General features: G+C 37.6%; 1 long non-coding RNA gene across 2 annotated transcripts in view; it reads left to right on the top strand.

Annotated features, from left to right (window-relative positions):
- The window catches only part of LOC105612662 (uncharacterized), a 33,604-nt gene extending 22,578 nt beyond the window's left edge, over positions 1–11,026 (top strand). The window contains exons 3-4 of one of the 2 annotated variants that reach the window (XR_009601621.1): positions 3,740–3,903; positions 5,976–11,026. This is a non-coding gene — a long non-coding RNA (uncharacterized LOC105612662). The remainder of the gene's footprint in view (positions 1–3,739; positions 3,904–5,975) is intronic. The other variant, XR_001042176.5, reaches the window with a different exon arrangement.
- Positions 11,027–16,034: the final 5,008 nt, after the last annotated feature.

The raw sequence follows: 16,034 nt of genomic DNA, 5'->3' as shown, positions 1-16,034 counted from the left end.
ACATTATTATTCCAAATTTCATTAAGTTCAAGTCCTAGGTCCTTACCAAGCCATTTTTGAGTTGTAAAATGGTCATATCCCACTAAACAAGTCCTTTGCATCTGCCATGAATAGGCTGAAGTTTCTTGCAAGGAAAATATCTCAAAAGGAAAGATTTGAAGTGGAAGTTCCTAAAAGGGTTTCCTTTCATAGCTTGATGGAGAAAAATCCTTTACCTTATCAGAGATTTATGTCTTGGCAAAAGCCATCTCTGTTTACCCCATCTCCATTCTATTAGCAGTTGATTAGAGAAACACACTCCATGTTACTGTAACAAGGTTTCCTGTTCTTTACATCCAGGAAGCCAGCCATAAACAACTCTCTTACTGCTGCAGATCCAATAGCTTCTGTGTCATTTTTAATAACCTTGTCTGAGCTCAGCAGGGGAAGTGAATATAGATTCAGAATGCTGTAAATGTATCCTTGTCTATCAAATACTTTCACCTTTGATAAAAGGAATTATTAAATCAGCTCATAATCAGCCATGTGTGCTATCTGGACAATCTGGGGAAATAAGTATGTTTTAATTTCATGTTCCCCAGCAGAGGTTCTTTCCTGGTTTATGGTTTTTGGTATAAATTTTTTAGGACTATGTTTGTTTGATAGTTCAAACAAAGAATATTTCCATATAACCCTCTATTTTTGTCTCTTCTTCATATATGTTGTATTAGCACATAACCTCGAACAACATTTATTAAAGTCTCTAAGCACTTGCTCTATTCCCCCTGTTTGCATCATGTATAAATTGATAATAAATTTTCTATTCCATCTCACCATTTGCCATAAACGATTTTCTCAAGAAGTAGCTTCAATAACTATAATAATAATATATGATAACTATAGCATCAATAACTCAGGCCTAACTAAGTTTCCAGTGGTCATGTATGGATGCAAGAGTTAGACTGTGAAGAAAGCTGAGCGCCGAAGAATTGATGCTTTTGAACTGTGGTGTTGGAGAAGACTCTTAAGAGTCCCTTGGACTGCAAGGAGATCCAACCAGTCCATTCTGAAGGAGATGAGCCCTGGGTGTTCTTTGGAAGGAATGATGCTAAAGCTGAAACTCCAGTACTTTGGCCACCTCATGAGAAGACTTGACTCATTGGAAAAGACTCTGATGCTGGGAGGGATTGGGGGCAAGAGGAGAAGGGGATGACAGAGGATGAGATGGTTGGATGGCATCACTGACTCGATGGACGTGAGTTTGAGTGAACTCCAGGAGATGGTGATGGACAGGGAGGCCTGGCATGCTGCAATTCATGGGGTCGCAAAGAGTCAGACACTACTGAGTGACTGAACTGAACTGAACTGAACTAAGTTCTAAGGCTGCACTGTTAGAAAAATTGTATGACAGGAAAATAATTGATGGTGCCTGTTCTCTAATTGAATGTGATCTTTGTAGTTAGTTCAACTCTTAGTGCCAGGCATATGTCTTGAAAATAAATATTATTCAGGAAAACCATCAAAACCTTTCCTACAGTCTTGTTCTGGGCGACTCTGTTGAATAATGATGTATGCATGCATCACTACTGTTGTTGTTCAGTTGCTGAGTCATGTCCCATTCTTTGCAACCCCATGGACTATAGCACACCAGGCTCCTCCGTCTTCCACTGTCTCCCAGAATTTGCACAAATTCGTGTCCATTGAATTGGTGATTCTATCTAATAATCTTGTCCTTGTCCTTTTCCCTTCAGTCTTTCCCAGCATCAGTGTCTTTTCCAGTGAGTTGGCCTTTCATATCAAATGGCCAAAGTATTGGAGCTTCAGCTTCAGCCCTTCCAATGAATATTCAGGGTTGATTTCCTTTAGGATTGCCTGGTTTGATCTCCTTGAAGTCCAAGGGATTTTCAAGTCTTCTCTAACACCACAATTCAAAAGCATCATAACACCACAATTCAAAAGTGTCAATTTTTCAGCACTCATCCTTCTTTATGACTCAACTCTCTCCTCCATATATGACTACTAGAAAAAAACATAGCTTTGACTATACAGACCTCTGTCGGCAAAGTGATGTCTCTACTTTTTAATATGCTGTCTAGGTTTGTCATAGCTTTCCTTCCAAGGAGAAAGCTTCTTTTAATTTCATAGCTGCAATCACCATCAGCAGTGATGTTGTAGCCCAAGAAAATAAAATCTGTCACCGCTTCCACATTTCCCCATCTATTTGCCAGTGATGGAACTGGATGCTGTAATCTTAGTTTTTTGAATGTTGAGTTTCAGTGCAACTTTTTTATTCTTATCTTTCACCCTCAGCAGGAGGCTCTTTAGATCGTGTTCATCTTCTGCCATTGGTGGTGGTTTAGTTGCTAAGTTGTGTCTGACTCTTGCAACCACATGGACCAGGCTCCGCTGTCCATGGGATTCTCCAGGCAAGAACACAGGAGTGGGTTGCTATTTCCTTTTCCAGGGGATCTTCCTGACTCAGGAATTGAACCTGGGTCTGCTGCATTGCAGGCAGATTCTTTCTGCCATTAGAGTGGTATTATCTGCACATCTGAGATTGTTGATATTTCTATAATCTTGATTCCAGCTTGTGACTTATCCAGCCAAGTATTTCACATGAGGTACTCTGCATATAAGTTAAATAAGCAGGGTGACAATATATAGCCTTGATACACTCCTTTCCCAACTCTGAACCAGCCCATTGTTCCATGTCTGGTTCTGAGTGTTGCTTCTTGACCTGTGTACAGGTTTCTCAGGGGGTAGATAAGATGGTCTGGTATTGCTGTCTCTAAACATTTTCCATAGTTTGTTGTGATCCACATAGTAAAAGGCTTTAGTATAGTTAATGAATCAGAAGTAGATGTTTTTCTGGAACTTCCTTGCTTTCTCCATGACCTAACGAATATCAGCATTTTGGAAACCCACCTTGTACATCTGGAAGTTCTCAGTTCATGTACTAAAACCTAGCTTGATTTGGGAGAATGACATTCTAACATGTATACTATCATGTGAATTGAATCGCCAGTCTATGTCTGACGCAGGATGCAGCATGCTTGGGGCTGGTGCATGGGGATGACCCAGAAAGATGTTATGGGGAGGGAGGTGGGAGGGGGGTTCATGTTTGGGAACGCATGTAAGAATTAAAGATTTTAAAATTTAAAAAATTAAAAAAAAAAACCCTAGCTTGAAGGATTTTGAGCATAATCTTATAAACATGTTAAATGAGCACAATTGTACAGTAATTTGAACATTCTTTGTCGCTCTTCTTTGGGATTGGGACAGAAAGTAACCTTTTCCAGTCCTGTGGTCACTGCTGTGTTTTGTATAATTCTGTGTTTTCTTGCCACATCTTTTTAATCTCTTCTGCTTCCGTTAGGTCCTTAAATTTCTGTCCTTTAACATGCCCATCTTTGTATGAAATATTCCCGTGGTGTCTCCAGTTTTCTTGAAGAGATCTCTAGTCTTTCCCATTCTATCATTTTCCTCTATTCTTTGCATTGTTTATTTCAGTTCATGTACATCTATTCTTATTCATTTTGTGATTTAGGGCAGGTGTCTTCCAGCTGTTTAGTTTCAGTTTCCCCATCTGTCTAATAGGGATAAAAATGTATCTCCCAGAGTGATTGTAACAGTTTGAAGTTTGAACATAACTCACCATGGTGTCTTACAGTCAAATTTTACAATAGTTGTCTTTCAGCAAAAGAACTCAATCAGTAGTCATTTAACAAATTGTATTATTGTTGATCATTCACCTGCCTAGTTGACTTGGAGAACAATTTGCTACATGGACCCAACTTCCTTTGCGCTGGCTCTGACTCCACATCATCCATATCTCATGAATGCCTTATCTTCTCCAGTTTCCCCGTCTTCTTCACTGGGACTAGTTACAGATCTCTGCCATGCTGGAACCCTCATGCATCTATGGTAGGTTTGAGGAACTCCAATCCCTGAATTCTTCTATGGAATGGACACTACCCCAATGCCCTGGGAACGTATTACCACAAACTTATCTAAGTGATGTTGGTGGCTAAGAGTGTTGAGAAAGCTTTGTGTTCCAGGTCCTTTATATAGGTACTTTATTTAAAAAGAAAAATGCTAATTGTATTTTGTAATCTTAAATAATTGTGACTGGAACTTTCATTTTACAGCCTTTTTTTCTAACTTGTTACTGGGAATTATTTATGGAACTTGGCATGTTTTTTGGATATTCTCCCCAGCTTACTGAATTCTATTTTAATTCTGAAAGTTTGGTATCTTTAGGATTTTTCTGAGGATGTATCATTTGTTTTGTAAATAGATATATATTTTTATTCCTTCAGTATTTAAAAATTTTCCCATCTTTAAGTCCAATTGCATTAACAAAATTGTCCACAATAATTTTCACAATTGCAATAGTTGACACAGATGTCTTAATTCTTAAATTCTGTGTTATTAACATTTCACTCTTCAGTATAATTTTGTTTTTGTTAAATATCTGTTACTAGTATTTATCATTTTATTTTTTCCTTCTCTATTAGAGTTTATTTTGTTATTATTGGCTCTTTCAACTTTATTGATCTTCATATAATTATATACATTTTTTACTTAAGTAGAGATCCTCATTTTGGTCATTCTTTCTGGAGTAAACACTACTTAGCCATTGTTTATTATGATTTTATCTATTTCCTGATTTGTTTTTAATAATATTGAAGTGAAATTCATATAATATAAAATTGAGGATTTTAAATGTTAATTCAGTGGTATTTAGTACATTCATAATATGTGCAACTGTGAACTTTATCTGATTCTGAAGCATTTTTACCACCCAAAAGGAAACCTACTAATCAGTTACTCCTCATTCTCATTCTTCTCTACTCTCACCAGCTGACAACTGCCAGTCAGCTCTCTTTCTCTGGGTTTTTCCTGTCCTATATATTTAACACAAATGATATCATACCATCAGTGCTGCTGCTGCTGCTGCATCGCTTCAGTCGTGTCCGACTCTGTGTGACCCCACAGACGGCAGCCCACCAGGCTCCCTTGTCTCTGGGACTCTCCAGGCAAGAACAGTATGTGGTGTTTTCTGGCTGACTGCTTTCACTCAGAATGTGTTCAAGTTTCCTCCAAATTGTAGCATTTATCAATACTTCATTTACTTTTCCTGCTAAATAACAATACATTGTAATAATTGTGTCCATCCATCCTTTGGTGGGTCAGTTCAGTTCAGTTCAGTTGCTCAGTCCTGTCTGACTCTTTGCAAACCCATGAACCACAGCCCACCAGGCCTCCCTCTCCATCACCAACTCCCAGAGTTCACTCAAACTCATGTCCATCAAGTCAGTGATGCCATTCAACCATCTCATCCTCTGTCGTTCCCTTCTCCTCCTGCCCTCAATCTTTCCCAGCATCAGGGTCTTTTCAAATGAGTCAGCTCTTCACATGAGGTGGCCAAAGTATTGGAGTTTCAGCTTCAGCATCAGTCCTTCCAATGAACACCCAGGACTGATCTCCTTTAGGATGGACTGGTTGGATCTCCTTGCAGTCCAAGGGACTCTCAAGAGTCTTCTCAACACCACAGATCAAAAGCATCAGATCTTCAGTGCTAAGCTTTTGTTATAGTCCAACTCTCACATCCATACATGACCACTGGAAAAACCATAGCCTTGGCTAAACAGACCTTTGTTGACAAAGGACCTTTTAGCTACTGTGAACAGTGTGCTGTGAGTGCAGGTGAATATGTATTCAAGTACCTCTTTTCATTTCTGCTGGGTATGTACTGAGTGGATTGCTCAGTTGTATATATATTTTTTTAACTTCTTCATTTTATTTCTTTACAGCTTAATCATCTTCATTGTACTTTTTCCACAAAGGTTCCATTTTACTGTTTTTCTATTTTTTTTTTTTAATTTATGAGTATAGTTGCTTTACAGTGTTGTGTTAGTTTCTAATGTAAAGGAAAATGAATAAACTATATGTTTACATATATATCCTCTTTTTTGGATTTCCTTCTCATTTAGGTTACCTCAGAGCATTGAATAGAGTTCCCTATGCAGTATATTCTTGTTCTCAATCCTTATGCCATGGAATTGATGCTTTTGAACTGTGGTGTTGGAGAAGACTCTTGAGAGTCCCTTGAACTGCAAGGAGATCCAACCAGTCCATTCTGAAGGAGATCAGCCCTGGGATTTCTTTGGAAGAAATGATGCTAAAGCTGAAACTCCAGTACTTTGGCCACCTCATGCGAAGAGTTGACTCATTGGAAAAGACTCTGATGCTGGGAGGGATTGGGGCAGGAGAAGAAGGGGACGACAGAGGATGAGATGGCTGGATGGCATCACTGGCTCGATGGACGTGAGTCTGAGTGAACTCCGGGAGTTGGTGATGGACAGGGAGGCCTGACGTGCTGCGATTCATGGGGTCGCAAAGATTCGGACACGACTGAGCGACTGAACTGAACTGATACCATTTTTTTTCTCATTTCACATATATACGTTAATAAACAATATTTGTTTTTCTGTGATTTCCCTTTGTATGATACTCTCTAGGTCCATCCCCATCTCTGCAAATGACCCAGTTTATTCCTTTTTATGGCTGAGTAATACTCCATTGTATATGTGTGTACCATATCCTTTCTATCCTTTCTTCTGTTGATGGGCATCTAGGTTGCTTCCACATCCTGGCTACTGCAAATAGTGCTGCTATGAATATTAGGGTGCATGTATCTTTTTGAATTATGGTTTTATCTTCCTAATAGTGGGATTGCTGGGTCACCTGGTAGTTCTATTTTTAGTTTTCTAAGGAACCTCCATACTGTTCTCCATAGTGACAGTGTCAATTTACATTCCCACCTACATTGCAAGAGGGTCCCTCTTTTCGCCATACCCTCTTCAGCATTTATTGTTTGTGGATTTTGTGATGATGGCCATTCTGACCAGTGTGAGGTCAGAATCATTGTAGTTTTGAGATCATACATTTCTCATTGTAGTTTTGATTTGCATTTCTGTTAGTGATGTTGAGCATCCTTTCATGTGTGTTGGCCATCCCTGTGTCTTCTCTTGAGAACTGTCTATTTAAGTCTTCTGCCCATTTTTTTTTTTTAAGTGCATTGGTTGTTTTTTGAAATTGAACTGCATGAGCTGTTTGTGTAACTTTGTAAATTAATTCTTTCTCCATTGCTTCATTTGCAAATATTTTCTCTCATTCTGAGGGTTGTCAGTCCATCTTTTTTATGGTTTCCTTTGCTGTTCAGAACCTTTAAATTTAATTAGGTCCAATTTGTTTATTTTATATGTTTATTTTTAATTGGAGGATAATTGCTTTACAACATTGTATCAGTTTCTGTGATACATCAACATGATACAGGTATACATATATCTCCTTCCTCTTGAACTTCCCTCCCACCTTCTGCTCCACCCCACTCCTCTAGGTTGTCACAGAGCACCAGGTGTGACCTCCTTGTGTCATACAGCAAATTTCCACTGGCTAATTTTACATGTGGTAATACATGTTTCAATGCTACTCTGTGAACTTGCCCCATGTCCCACCCTCTCCTTCCCCCACTGTGTCCATAAGTCAGTTCTTTATGTCTGTGTTTCCATTGCCACCCAGCAGATAGGTTCATCAGTACCATCTTTCTAAATTCCATATATATTCATTAGTATACAAGATCTGTCTTTCTCTAACTTGCTCACTCTGTATAATAGGCTCTAGGCTCATCCAACTTGTTAGAACTGAGTCAAATGTGTTCCTTTTATGGCTGAGTCATATTCCATTGTGTATATGTACCACAACTTCTTTATCCATCTGTCAATGGGCATCTAGGTTACTTCCATGTCCTAGCTATTATAAATAGTACTTATTATTCTCATTATTCTAGGAAGTGAGCCAAAAAAGATCTTGCTGGGATTTATATCCAAGAATGTTCTATGTTTACCTCTAAGAGTTTTAGGTCTTTAATCCATCTTGAGTTTATTTTTGTGTATGTTAGGGAGTGTTGTAGTACCATTCTTTTACATGTAACTGTCCAGTTTTCCCAACAAAACTTCTTTGAAGAGGCTGTCTTTCCTCCATTTTACATTCTGGCCTCCTTTTTCATAGATTAGGTGACATAGGTATGTGGGTTTATCTCTGGGTTTTCTATCCTTTTCCATTGACCTATATTTCTGTTTTTGTGCCAGTACTGTACAGTCTTGACCACTGTAACCCTATAGTATAGTCTGAAGTCAGGGAGTCTGATTCCTCCAATTTGTTTTTCTTTTTATCCTCAAGATTGCTTTTGTTATTTGAGATCTTTTGAGTTTCCAAACAAACTGTAAAAAAGTTTTGTTCTAGTTCTGTGAAAAATGCCATTGGTGATTTGATAGGGATTGCACTGAATTTGTAGATTGCTTTGGGTAGTATAGTCATTTTCACAATACTGATTCTTCTAATCCAAGAATATGGTATATCTCTCCATCTATTTATGTTCCCTTTGATTTCTTTCATCAGTATCTTATAGTTTCTGTGTACAGGTCTTTTGCCTCTTTGGTAAGTTTATTCCTAGGTAATTTATTCTTTTTGTAGCAATGGTAAATGAGATTGTTTCCTTAATATCTTTCTGATCTTCCATTGTTAGTCTATAGAGATATAAGAGATTTCTGTGTATTATTTTTGTATCCTGCAACTTTTGTAAATTCAATGATTAGTTCTAATAGTTTACTTGGGCATCTTTAAGATTTTCTGTTTATATTATCATGTCATCTGCAAACAGTGACAGTTTTCCTTCTTTGCCATTTTAAATTCCATTTATTTCTTTTTCTTCTTTGGCAGTTTGGATGCCTTTTATTTGCATTTCTGCTCTGATTGCCATGGCTAGGACTTCCAAAATTATACTGAATAATAGTGGTAAGAAGGCAAACAACCCTCGTTCCTAATTTTAGAGGAAATACTTTCAATTTCTCACCTTTGAGAATAATGTTTGATGTCGCTCTGTCATATGTGGTCTTTATTTTGTTGAGGTAGGTTTGCTCCATGCCCACTTTCTGGAGAGTTTATTTTTTGTTTATTTTTATCATGTGTGTTGAATTTTGTTGAAAGCTTTTTCTGCATCTATTGAGATGATCATATGATTTTTCTTCAATTTGTTAATATGGTATGTCACATTTATTTGCATATATTAAAGAATTTTGCAACCCTCGGATAAATCCTACTTGATCGTGGTATATGATCCTTTTCATGTGTTGTTGGATTCAGTTTGCCAGTATTTTGTTGAGGACTTTTGCATCAGTGATATTGGCCTGAATTTTCTTTTTTGTGATGTTTTTGTCTGATTTTGGTCTCAGGGTGATGGTGGTCTTGTAGAATGAGTTTGGGAGTGTTTCTCTCTCTGCAATTTTTTGGAAAAGTTTCAGAAGTTAAGGTGTTAGCTGTTCTCTAAATGTTTGATAGAATTTGCCTGTGAAGCCATCTGGCCCTGGACTTTTGTTGCTGGAAGCTTTTTAATCACAATTACATTTAATTTTTTTGAGAAATTGTCAAACTTTTTTTTTGACAGTACCTGAAACATTTCACATCCCTCCTAATGATGTATGATGACTTCAGTTTCTCCAGCAATTGCAGGCTACACTTTCCAGTCTTAGTGTTGAAGCTTTTAACACCCTTCTTTTGAAATTTGTATGTAGAAAAAGCACTAACTAGGTTACCTTCTGCTTATGTATAAGTAGTTCTCCCTCTACTTACTTGCTTTTTTTTACATGAAAGAAAAAGCTTTCTGTTTTACCAGCTAGACTCAAGATACAACAAAAGAGGGTGCCTACAGCAGTAAGTGGATACAGGAATCAGTGTCAACCCTTGGGGTTTTGAAAAATTCTGATTTAGGCTTTCTCATCAGGAGAGAATAATTTTCTCACTAAATTATTTCCATTCTGAGCACAAAGTTAGTGCAACAATTTATTTTGCTTCAAATTCTTATCCTTTGAATTTTCACACTTGTTGTTCACTCTTTATCCTGTGACTTAAAGGATCTTTAAGGATCTTTCAGGATCCACTTCTTAAAATACAGTTTAGCAGTATGTGACCTGTACATACACATACACACAACATATATACATGTGCTTTATATACATATATAGGCATAATCATTTCTTGTCTTAAATAATGTAAGAAAAGCCTTGGTATCTTATGCTTCTAATTATTTTTAATGCAATATTGCAATTCTAAGTTAGTGACTCAGATTTGGAATGTCCTTCCCACAAAAGTAATAACAAAATAGCATATGGTGATAACTAGAGACAACAGAAGGGACGTGTATTATAATTAACATATGCCACCAGGTAGTGCTCATATTTGAACTCCTCTCTGCTACCGAAGTTCAAAATGGGGCTAGAATTAAAGACATATTTCAAATGATTGTCAAATATTATACAATGTTAATTATGTGTGTGCATATGACTAGTAACTTTTCTTCCCCATCAGATTTTGGTTATATTTATCATAAAGCATATGCATTTGTGTCTTTCTCCTTTGAGTTAGCTCAATTTGTCAAATAGAATTCTATATAGTTAAAACCAGTTTTGGAAAAATAGTGCCTCATCCAATAGTGCCTCCTCGAGCTGGAACAGGAGCTCTTCTCAACATCATAATTTGATTAGTTGATATCAAAATTATACTACTTTCAGTGTTAGGTAAAAACATATATAATAATAAGAGTTGGATCAATGTAAACTTGCAAACAGTATAAGATATGAGTTTTAGATGAACTATTTAATGCAGTCCAGAAAAGCAAATCCCACCACATTATCAGACATGAAGAGAAGTAAATGAAGGAAAACTGAATGATTAAATGCTTTCATCTGGAAATTTGATTTCAATATTCAGAAACTCTACAATTCTCCTAATTCATCATGGTCTTTGTTTATTACTAATAAATTAGAGTGCTGATGGAAAGAATTCATTACCCTTTCTGCACACTTCACTAGCTGCAGGTCATTTATTAATCTGTGTTATCTGGTGAGACTAAAACAGCTGTAATTACATTGTTAAACATTGATTAATAAGCAACTCTCATCACTAATAAAAGAAACATGTAAAATGTGTATTCTTTCAAGTATTTAGCTTAAGTTTTACTTTTCTCTTGGGAATGAGGAGTTTCAGAATCCTATTAATATTCTTTCTGAGAAGACTTGATTTGCTTTTGCAGCTGCTTCCAGTCACACCTATGAAACTCGATTACCAAAAAGAATTCAATTACACTAACCTCATCATGGTCACAAAATAATATTAATTCCCTAAAATTAAAATTCAAAATTGAAGGGTCCTTTTATAATTTTCAGTTATTTTTCTTTAATTTCAGGTTAAAAGGCTGCTCAATCAAAACTGTGTTTTTTATTTCCTCCCCTTTGATTATACAATTGAATACACATCCATTTGTGGTTTGGAATTCAAATATTTTACAGATTGGCAGTGCTTCCACAGCCAGAAGCATATTAAAAAAAAATTCTAGTTATTGTTTATTAGTTTTCCAATATAATCAGGTTGATTTAAGTGTTACCAGAACATTATTACATGTTAGATATTTTGACTATCATTAACAGTAAACAAACAGACTACCTCTGACACATAAGCAAATTATACAGTTTCCTTTCCATCAATGCCATAGAAAATAAAATAGTAATTTAAGAAGTGGTTTTCTAGTAGATGTTCTAAGCATAACCCAGTCAAATTCATGACTTCTTCATAAAATGTCTCTAGTGCTGTCAAAAATTCATCTTGATACATAAGATCCTATATAGTCTCCTGTACTTTTGTCACTGAACTGACTGCTGCCACTAATTTTCTCACACTTGGAATGTCAGAATCTTTAAAGAAGTAGCTGTGATTTTTAGGCAGAGTGGTAGTATGGCAGGAGCTGAGGAGTTACATGTTAAAATCCCAGCTCTGTGTCTAAACAGCAGTTATTTGGGGAAATTTCCTAAACTTTTATATTGTGAGAATAAAAAAAGATAATGTCATCTGAAAGTGTGTAGCTCATTGTGGCTGATCTGCAGGAGACGAGTATAAAATGCTGTTTTTCCTCTTTCTTTTAGTATTCAGATTTTTTTTTAATGTTTCTTTATCTATTTGGCTGCACCAAGTCTCAGTCACAGCACACGGGATCCTTGGGCTTTGCTGCTGCATGCAGGATCTTTAGTTGCCACATGTGAGATCTAGTTCCCTGACTAGGGATCAAACCCAGGTCCCCACTGAGAGATGAGTCCCAGCCACTGGACCACCAGGGAAGTCCCACGTTCAGATTTTTAAGCAGGGTAATCAGTCATCTCACTGCTGAGATTTTTTAAGACTGCCAGGATAGTCTTCTTGTTCCCTAGATAGCTCAACTTACAGCTGACCTCTGACACCTGAAAATCTACTGTTTGAAAATCAAGCTTCTATTAGTTACATACCAGTCATGTCTGACTCTTTGCAAACCCATGCACAGTGGCCTGCCAAGCTCCTCTGTCCATGGGATTCTCTAGTCAAGAATACTGGAGTGGATTGCCATGCTCTTCTCCAGGGGATCTTCCTGAGGGACCAAAGCTGTGTGTCTTATGCCTCCTGCATTGGCAGGTGGGTTCTTTGCCACTAGCACCACCTGGGAAGCCTGTACACACATCTAAATGAATTCAAGTATTGAACTTTTCTAAAGGTGAGTATTGAGATTAAAAAATTAGTACTAATTTTAAAAGATAGGTAGATAAGGGAAGAGAAATGACCCAGTTGAGGATAGGGTCAGGACAAAGAAAGGACTAAATCAGTCACTGAGGTCAAGAGAGTGGCTGGGTAAGGAGTATAGGACAATTTGGGATAGGTTCACATCAGTGGTGTGAACCTGAGGAAAACCTGGTGTCATCCAACTGGCCACTCAATGCAGTAAACACATACATATATACAATGGAATATTACTCAGCCATAAAAAGAAATGGCATTGTGCCATTTGCAGAGATGTGGATGGACCTAGAGTCTGTCAGACAGAGTGAAGTCAGACAGAAAAAGAAAAACAAATATCATATATTAATGCATATATATGAAATCCAGAAAATGGTACAGGTGGATCTCTTTTAAGGCAGCAATAAGATGTAGATGTAAAGAACAGACTCGTGGACATAAGGGGGAGATGGTGAGAATTGAAGTGTAGCACTGACGTGTGTACACTACCGTGTGTAAAATAGATAGCTAGTGGGAAGTTGCTGTGTAGCATAGGGGACTCAGATCCATGGTCTCTGATGACCTAGAGAGGTGGAATATGGGGAGTCAGAGGGAGGAGATATATGAATACATATAGCTGCTTCACTTTATTTTACAGCAGAAACCAACACAACATTGTAAAGCAAGTATACTCTAATTAAAAAAAAAAAAAAAAGATGCTCCTGTCCACACATAACAGAAGCCAACAAGGGCATCTTTTGTGAGCATCTTTAGAATTTAGATAATTACAGAGAAGCTGCAAGGCTAAATTAGCAGAATGGATTGAACTAAGTGCTTCCCAATAGTAAAAGTACATCAAGTACCAGAAGTGTTCTTAGCCTGGTCAGACTGCTGTTGCTGCTGCTTAGGAAGTGAGCACAGCTTCTTCCTATGTCTAGAAGAAAGCCTAACTCTAGTTAATACCACTTATCTACTACAAATTGAGTGTCTTAGAAGAATGCATCTCATTCAGTGTTCTTGGGTCCAGAGACTTGTATTTGTGGGCACAGGGCAGGAAGAGCAAGGGTCTTTCCTTCAAGCATTCATAGTCAAAGGCAGAAGCACCTTTTCCCTACCTCTCCATGAAGACAGTCAACAGTGACACATTCTCTCAACATAAGAAAAGGCGCTAGATGCTATAAACAAAGGAGCAAACAACAAAAATACCACTACACTAAACATAATGCTGCAAAACCAATACAGTATTGTAAAGTAAAATAAAGTAAAAATACAAATAAATAAATAAAAAAATAAACATAACGCTGCCTTATGTGCCACGCTGTTAAGAAACTGAGCAATGAAGAATTGATGCTTTTGAACTGTGGTGTTGGAAAAGACTCCTGAGAGTCCCTTGGACTCCAAGGAGATCCAGTCTATTCTGAAGGAGATCAGCCCTGGGATTTCTTTGGAGGGAATGATGCTAAAGCTGAAACTCCAGTACTTTGGCCACCTCATGTGAAGAGTTGGCTCATTGGAAAAGACTGATGCTGGGAGGGATTGGGGGCAGGAGGAGAAGGGGACGACAGAGGATGAGATGGCTGGATGGCATCACTGACTCGATGGACGTGAGTCTGAGTGGACTCCGGGAGATAATGATGGACACGGAGGCCTGGTGTGCTGCGATTCATGGGGTCGCAAAGAGCTGGACACGACTGAGCAACGGAACTGACTGAACTGATGAGCCACTCTTCCCAATAGTGAGAGAAAATGACACATCCCTGTTGTTGCAAAAGGGGACCACCTTGTTGGTTGAAGAAAATGCTATAATGTAGAGTCTAGACAACTCCCCAAGAGAAAACTGTTTATTGTCTGGAAGATATGCTGGAGATACCGTTTTATAACCCTTCTCTTCTTCTGCTACTGGGAAGACTGGTGTTAATGTCCACTCAACTGTCTCCCTTATGTTCTGACTGAGTTTAGAAAATGGAAGATAATGACTAGAAATTGGAAAACTGGATGACAACTGGTTTGAGATATTTATTCCCTCAGCTCCCTTCCTGTCACACATCATTCAGGTTGTTTGGAGCTATTGCTGTCTTGAAGCTCCTGTTCATTTTTTTTTTTTCCATCTACAGTTACAAGTTTACTTGAATGGGTTCTAGTAAATATTCCCTCTTGTAACTGAGGCCTGGGGCTGGCTGCCTTTCCACTGTCATTAGTATTTGGATGGGATACCATTCTATACAGATGTATTTAACTGTGTGGAAGCCTTTGTGAAATGGTCCCTTCCATAAATTCTCTTCAGTCACAGACTCCTAGTAGTGTATGTCTTTGGTTTTCTGCCATAACCTACAGATCATTGGTTGTGAATGAATTTATTACTGTTCCACAAATGTACTTATTATTATTTGAGTGAGAGGATAATCTATGTAAATCGTGGGCATAATACATGCTTTCATTAATATTTTTTCATTCCTTTAAAATAGGAGTCAGTATCAAGGTTGAATAGAAAAAAAAAAAACAGTTTTGTCAGGAAGTTGGGTTACTTCAAGATGTCATCTATCCTCATATTCAAACACTGTTCTAGAATTCAGTATGAGTCATTGCTCTTTACCAATAATGCCTTTTCTCTGGTGATACATGTATCTTGAAAATAAAATTTATTTAAATTAAACTTTAAGAAAGTTTTTATAATTTAGGATAGTAATTTCTCATCTGTTTTGCAAACCTTTAAATATAAACTAACTCAAAAATCATTTTAGAATGTACTCTAGCCTGTGGATTAAACTGTTCAAAGAACATACAAAATATAATTTACTGAAAGGATGTTTTGGGCTGCTTATCTCTCTTTTCTCTTTCCACTTGCCTAAATGTGTTGTGGTCAGACTTCTGTTGAAACCACAACAATTCCCACAATTCCACATTCACTGGAATTGAGCCTTTTGACCACATGGGACTTTGTGTTTCTTTGCTGGAGATCTCTACTCAGTTGGCTGTCATAACAGCACAATCTTAGTTTTCTTACTAACTTGACCATCCTTATGATCCTTTTCGGGAAAGTCTTTCTCCAAATGTTCAACTCTTTCTCAGAGAAAATGTTCTCTTTCCCTCTTCTTACCTTCCCTTTCATTGTCTCTCTTCTCATCTCTTCTTTCTATTTCCCCTCCTCTCCTGTTAGTGATTTCATTAACTATAAAAGCTTCAGCTTTCACCTAGACCAAAAACAGCAAGTGCAAACATCATGGAAGTCTCAAAAGTAACACTGGACATGAGTGAGGCAGATGGGGTGAGTGTACATGCCTTCTTGATGAGAAATAGAGTAGAGGAGGGTGCAGACATCTTCAAAAAGGGGCAGCCTTTATTTAGTAACTGGAAGATGTGTCATGGGTTAATTTGGTCCAGGGTCCCCTGAACTTGATGTATTTTGAGAATAGTTT

The sequence above is a fragment of the Ovis aries genome, chromosome 8, assembly GCF_016772045.2.
Source record: "Ovis aries strain OAR_USU_Benz2616 breed Rambouillet chromosome 8, ARS-UI_Ramb_v3.0, whole genome shotgun sequence".
Classification (NCBI taxonomy): Eukaryota; Metazoa; Chordata; class Mammalia; order Artiodactyla; family Bovidae; genus Ovis; species Ovis aries.
The sequence above is the reverse complement of the archived record's forward strand: the minus strand, read 5'-3'. Positions and strand labels throughout refer to the sequence as shown.